Consider the following 7,098-nt stretch of genomic DNA (forward strand, 5'->3'; position numbering starts at 1 on the left):
AAAAACAACCCATCTCTCAAAACTTAGGTTTTTGAGCTCATTTTAAGCTTACCTCTACTTCAGAGCATTTTTTCCACAGTTTTTGATGTGTTGCACTTGAATTACGACTGAAATAGCATTTAGGTGCTCTGCTCTATTTCAGCAAAGAACAATTTGGACCTACCTCACTGTGAAGCCTTAAAAATTCTTCCTGCATAACACAGTTCTCTGTGAACCACACCATGAGACAAGGATCTCATGTCACATTCAACAAAACTAGCGTTTGTGGCCACATACAAGTTTTCTAGTTCATTTTTTGATGAAGCTATACAGATTTTTTTTATTTTATTTTATTTTACTTCAAACAGGCCCTTCCTGACATACTGGAGAACAAGGGTCTGAATTATTTTTGTCTAAGCATTTTTTACAGGATGTCCTGTTGCCCCAATTAAAAAAACCTTTAATTCAGCAACCATTCCTTACAGTCAGGCTGAAATTGCTATTAAATCTGAATAAGTCCCAGGCCATCCATTTTTAGTGCATCAATTAACCAACACTGAACAATGCAGAGTGGCAGCAACCAAAAGACTGGAAGAAGTTTTAAGTTGCCATCACCTACAGCACACATGGTATTCTTCCACATGTTCAGTTGAAGAGAACTCAACAATTATTTAATTAAAAGCAGCACCTATTCAAGCTTGACGAGTGTTGAGAAAAGCAATGGAGAACAGGTATACAGCAGGTGCTATTAACAAGTCACTGCCTTTTAAGGATACCATTAACTCTGCATAGTCAAATAGTATTCATTAATACCTCCAAATCCTGACAATGATCCACATACTTCAATTTATTAAATTAAGTGTTGCAAGTTTTCATTAAAAGCTAACTAAATGTGGAGCCATGTTGTCTCTAGGTTGGTAACTGAAAGACAAAAGAAGAATGACAAATGATTTGGGAATCAGTTTGTTGCACAGATCACAAGCATAATTTAAAGGCGTCTGAGCTAAATTTAATTTTGCTCCACATGCACAAACCTGGAAAATCAAGGAAATCTCTCTGGATTTAAAGGGGGTTTACTACCTTTACTGTAAAAGTAGCCTTTATCTTTTGTCTGCCACCAACCAGAGTTGGGTTGATTGTATTGTCTTTCCAAACTCTAAACAACTTCACAAAGCTGAAGCAATTCCAATGCCCACCAAAATACCGTATGAATTAAGACAGAAGTGCACATGATTCCAATGCAACATCCACTCCCCAAACAAATAAATGTAGCCAAGCCCGAACCCACCAAGATCAACAGCAGAGCTTCCACTGACTTTAGCTGTCAGGCATCACATCTGTATTTTATACTGGTTTGCAAACGAGCATGAAAGCCAAAAGAAACCATTTTCATCCACGGAGACCTGAAGCGACAGAACAGCATCTGAAGGAATCGCTACAAAACCTGTCATCACAACATGATCCGTTGATGCTGCCATCAACCAAAGCGACACGAGGACATTCATCAACATCTCATTTCCAGTTCCGCTAAGAGAGGCTGCCTGCATCAGCAAGCTTCATCACCACCATGTCAATATGGCACAGCTCCCATTTTTTACAAATAACACTCTTTTTCTTTCCATCCTTGTCTTGCATATTTATGGTGCCCAAAGGCACCAAGGCCGCCTTCTTTAATGAGGTTTTCACACAGGACATAAAAAAACAGAAACCCTGATCAAAACAGAGCCTCCAGGAGGAACACAGCAAAAACACAGCCACATGCGTTATACACCCAAAAAAATCCAAATACTGCAGCCCATCAATCAGCAAGGTATTTCACAAGCAAACAGGGAGCACACCCACGTGCCAGGGTGCTGATGGTGGTGAGACCTCTCCTCACCCCCTTCTGCTTTCCAGCCTCTTCACCCCCAAGTCCCTCAGGCCATTGTTATCCGGCAAACCTCAGACCCAGGAAAGTGGCACAGCCCTAAGGCCACCACTACAGCCCTCTTAAGTCATTGGGACAGGATGAATCTCCTCCCTGCTGGCAGCAGATACCTCCGGCTTCTTTTGGAGTGGGATGCAGTCTGCCTTCGCACCCCAGCAAAATGAGCGGATGAGGCAACCCCTGGGCTGCATGGAGCCCAGGCCTGGCCTGAGGGGGGACCTAAGGCCCCACCCAGGCTAAGGCGACCGCAGCCCCTGGCCTCACGCCCACGGTCCCACCTGAAATGAGGAGACCACATGCTCCCCAGGCCCTGTGGGGCACGGGGGTCTGGACCCCCTACTCAAACACCCTACTCAGACACCCTGGGGAGGAGGGGTACAGATCCAACCAGGCACCATGGCTGAGGGGAACTGAGCCACTCCTGGGTCCCAGGGCTAAGGGGACTGAAGCCCCCCGAGCTGACAGGACCAGAGCTCCCCAAGGTTGAAGGGACTGCTGCTTCCCCATTCCCCCTGGGGCCGAGGGGCCCACATGGCCCCGATCTGGTGGGCCCAGAGCTCCCTCAGGTCTCCAGAGTTGAGGAGCCCCCCCAGAACCCCCAGGGCTGAGGGGAACCGAGCCCTCCCCGGCGCTGAGGGGGCCTGGACACCCCCCGCGGATCCCCCGGGGCTACGGGGTCCGCCACCGAGCTGAAGGGCCGAGACCCCCGCGCCGCGGCCCGGACTGGCCCCGCCGCTACACGGCCCCGCCGCGGGCGGCGGAGGCGGCCCCGTCACCGCTGTCACCCACTGCCCCGTCCCGCCACCACCACCCCCGGGCCTGCGTCCGGCCCCACCGCCCCGCCCGGCCCCGCGATGAGGCGGCACAGGCGGCACGGCTCGCTGCTCACCGTACGGCGCGGAGCCCCGCGGCAGGTCGGGTCGGGTTGGAGCGGCCGCCGGGCGGGCGGATCCCCTGGGCGGCGGCGGCGGCCCCGTATCCCGTGCGGCGACGGCGGCGGGCGGGGCGGGCGGCTCCGCGCGTCACGTGACCGCCGTGTCATCCCGCGCCGCCATCTTGTGCGCGGCGGGTTGGGGCCGGCGCGCTGTCAAGGGACGCTGCTGTCAAAAAACCTATTTCCAGGGGGATTTATCCCCCACGTTGCTCGTTAAGCCCTGGAACTGCGGAGCAGGCCACTCCTCGTTGCGAAAACCACTATTTCGCCTGTAAGCAAGCCACCTTTAAGCTTTCTGAGCACATGTAGCCAAAAAAAAAAAAAATCCAGCATCAGTATGATTTACTCTGAGCAGATGAGGCGGGAGAAGTTCTCACGCTAAATCTGGTTGGCATCCTGACAGAGCTGGGGCAGATGTGGCCTTGTCCCTCAGGAGGTGAGGCCACACTCTGCCAGTACGGGGAACCATTCCCTTTCCACCAGGAAAACGCTATCCAGGGCTGAGGCAAGGGTGTCCCTGAGCCGCAAGAGCAGAGGGTGTGTGACTGGAGCAAACTCTTGACATCTGCTTTTATTTTATTTCCAAAGGCTGTTCCTAGCTGTTGGGCTTCTGGTCACCTTTTTTATAACATGAAGATCTATGGACACACAAGAAGTCTGCTGTTTTTTAATAAATTCTTAGTTAAAATAAAGTCACAGGACCATTTAGCTTAGGAGAGACCACTGGATGCCACCTTCTCCAGGCAGAAAGTGGGTAAAATTTAGTTTCATAAACAGTAATGCCTCACATCCTATTTCAAACCTTGCACTTCACAAATTGTGCCTCATTAAGACAAAAAAGCTGGGGGGGGGGGTGGGAGGGGGGAGGTAGGCTCTATCCAAAAAAGTCAAAAGCATTTTGTGGTGCGTGCCGAGGCAGCGGGGATACCCACACACACTGAGTCTGGTTTTCTGCAGGTTTGTTCCCCAGTGTAGGAAGATGTGCAAGGTCTGATTAAAACTTTTCCTGTATTTCAGGCATTTGTTATCTCTGCAAGGTGGTTGCTAGCCAGCACATCGTGGAGTTAACAGAGCCACACCACAACCAGCTGCACCTCTCCCAGGCAGTAGAAGGATGAAAACACACATGGGAGGCACTAGATGTGCCAGTATGTCACAGTAACATCAAGCAAGAGAGTTTTTGCTGATCTTGACATGTAAACACATGGAAATTAAAAAACCAAACCTCTCATGACTTATTCTAATCAACAAATGCAGCCTTTACCTAAGCAAAATCAAAATTTTGCTTGGATATATAGTAATTTATGGAGTGGGACACATGAAACACAATGGTGTCCTTGTCCTTTGTAAAGAACTACCAAATTCTTTAAAACTCAAATTTAGAGCCAGCATGAAAGTCACATTTTGAGATCTGCTATGACTTGCAGCTCTTAACGCTTTTTTATCAGTGCTGATGAAGAAGGAATGGGGTTTGTTGACCTCAGGATCCAGGGAACAGCTTTCACCCTGTGCAAACCACTTAGATGGAAAAGTATGGCTTGGGAGAAGGTGCTGGGGAAATCCAGCGCAAGATTTCATTTGACTTTTCTCCCAGGCAGGTAATTTGCAATCCATTTTTTTACCTGTTTATATGCACCACTCATGGGCCAAATATAAATCCATCTTTTTCATCTGAAGAGGAAAACAGAGTCTGAAGATTGAGTATTGGCCACGATTTTACTGTTCTTGACATCTCCTGGAAGTCATCATGTAAACAAGTGAGAAATGCAGGTGCCATTTTGGGCCATCCAACTTTTTGGCAGTGCTGAGCCAGTCATGTAGGCAAAGGAGATTTTCTCCAGGTGAACGGACAAGACCAGAGTCCTCCAGAGCTGAGCCAGAACTCCTTGATTTTATCCCATAGAGCAAGAAAGCACCTTGTAAACCCTCTGAGTTAACAAAATTCTGCCTAAACAAGTTTTTAGAGAGGACAAATCCCACGTATATCACCCATGAAGCTTTCAAATTACTCTCCCCTCCTGCTTCCTTCCAGGCAGGTCCTTTCCCCCTCTTCGCTCTTGCTGCCACAACCTTGTTTTTAATTCAGTTACTTTATCTTTTTTTGGGTTTGTCACTGAAGACAACCCAGGTGTCAAAGGCTTCAATTGTCTCATCTCTGAGGAGGGAGGGATTTATGAGTACATTTAATACTGTCTTCGTGGTTCTGTTTTTCCCAAGTTGACCAGGCTTAAAATGTGATTCTTACCAAAGCTTTGCAAGGCTGGCTTGCATGAGTGTGATTGTGCCAGGAAGGATTTAGGAAGAGGGAACTGAGCCAGCTCACCGCTCCCTGCCTCATTTCTCCTTGGAAAACAGGAAAGCTGATGGCAAAGGTGGAGGGGACTGGCTAGAAGCAATGCAAGGCTTCACCATCACTGCAAGTGCCAAGCTCCCACCCAGCCACAGCCATGAACAAAAAGGCTTTTTGGGAGTGCTGGTGCATCCACCTTGGGGCAGCAGAGCCTATGGGGGATTTGGCAATCCCTGTCACATTACATCTTCTATTTTCTCCCTTTGTGCAATGCTACCAAGACAGGAGTGTTCCTAATGGGTGTTCCTGCTTTTCAGCAGGGCACATTTTCTCCCTGATTGTCATTTCTTGCGACCACGTCCTACTAATGCTATAATAGGATTAATGTCGCTGACAATTCCCCTAGGGTAATTGTATAATAAATTCCCCCTTTCTGGGGTTGTTCCCCAGTATGGGCATTTCCCAACAAATAATATGAACCTGAAGGCTGTGCAAATTGATTCCTAGGGAGCCTGACCTCCCTGTTGGGAATGACAAAGGGCCATCCAAGAGGCTTAGAAATAGCTGTCCTGGGCTGCTGCCTGGGCTTAATCCTGCTGAGCCACTTGTGTTCCTGAAAAAAAACCTTCCTGCCAGGCTACAAACAGTCCCTAAGCACCGAGGGCGGGGAAGACACCGAGTGTACTGGCACTGGATGTTATCATTTTGGGGGGCTCCCTGCAGGATGTAGGTGCCCTTGCAAGAGCATGAGCAGACAACCCTTGGCTCTGCTCAGCTGGGAGTTTCTCCTGCTGGTGCTTTGATTAAATTGATTAATCAAAATCAATGTACATATGGATGAATCAATAGTAAAATGCTAATAGATCACAATCATTAATAATCATTAGGCATTGATCAATAATAAATTAATTATATTCAATTTGAAGAGATATTTTTATTTAGATGTAATACATTTACTATTAGCACACTAATACTTTGTTAATTAACTAATATTTAACTTAAATAAAATTTCAATAACCTTCTTCATCTTACCACACTCACCGTAGGTACATATTTCAGTACAACAATGACCGTTTACCCAGTCACTTCATGTATGACATCATTTGATACCATATGATGTCATTTACTCACTGATGGTATTTATGACAACATATTGGGTGGCATCATTCATGCAGGTTGCATGATTTACATAAGTTGCATAATTTATTTAGTGGCTTTATCCATGATACCATTTAACATTAAATGGTATCATCAACTCAGTGCCTTCATGATATCATTTTGACACCATATGACATTTATTCAGTGACTTTACACTAACCCTCAAGTTAGATGGGGTTGCACTGACCATGACATTTTTAAAAGCCTTAGAAATGGAAACAGCAGGAGTAGTTGTTGCTTCAAATTTCTGCAGTGCATCACGGTCTCACAGGGCTTTGTCCTTGTCCTCTTGTGGTGGCAAGTGCTGTTAAGGACAACAGTAGCAGCAGCAGAGCGAAAAATAAGAATTAAATACATCGCAAATGGTGTCAAGCAAAGGGCACATTACATTCACATGCCATGGTTTTAAGAAACTGCAGAGCAGGGCTCTTAACTGCAATATAAATGGTAAAAGAGACCAAAATATCTATTTCCAAAGGATGCAGTAGATTCCTGTTGTTGCAGATAAACAGCATTGTAAATGCAAGATTGTAGAATTTTCCTCCTGTTTGTTTCAGATCTTTAGAAAAATATGTAAACCATTGCTTTAATTAATCTGGTTTTAATGGCTGATTAAAACAGCATGTGTCTTTGGGGGGAAATACATCAAAAGTTGAAATAAAAGGAGAAATGCTTTACAGAGGCCGGGCAATAGCAACTATTTCCCCATTTAAATAGAAAAAGAAAGAAAAATTAAAAAGAGGTCTGAAAGACAGTAAAAGAAGGAAAAAAAGACAATTTAAAGGAGATAACAAACCAACAGTTATCAAG

The 7,098-nt window shown here is 46.3% G+C and overlaps 1 protein-coding gene across 2 annotated transcripts in view; it reads right to left on the minus strand.

The window, feature by feature from the left end:
• Positions 1–3,160, minus strand: part of SGMS1 (sphingomyelin synthase 1) — a 99,632-nt gene extending 96,472 nt beyond the window's left edge. For both annotated transcript variants that reach the window (XM_080401709.1, XM_080401704.1), the window contains exon 1: positions 2,796–3,160. The gene's annotated coding sequence lies outside the window, so the exon portion shown is untranslated. The remainder of the gene's footprint in view (positions 1–2,795) is intronic.
• Between the last annotated feature and the right edge of the window lie 3,938 nt (positions 3,161–7,098).

This window comes from Falco punctatus (assembly GCF_963210335.1).
Source record: "Falco punctatus genome assembly, chromosome: 9".
In the NCBI taxonomy this organism is placed as follows: Eukaryota; Metazoa; Chordata; class Aves; order Falconiformes; family Falconidae; genus Falco; species Falco punctatus.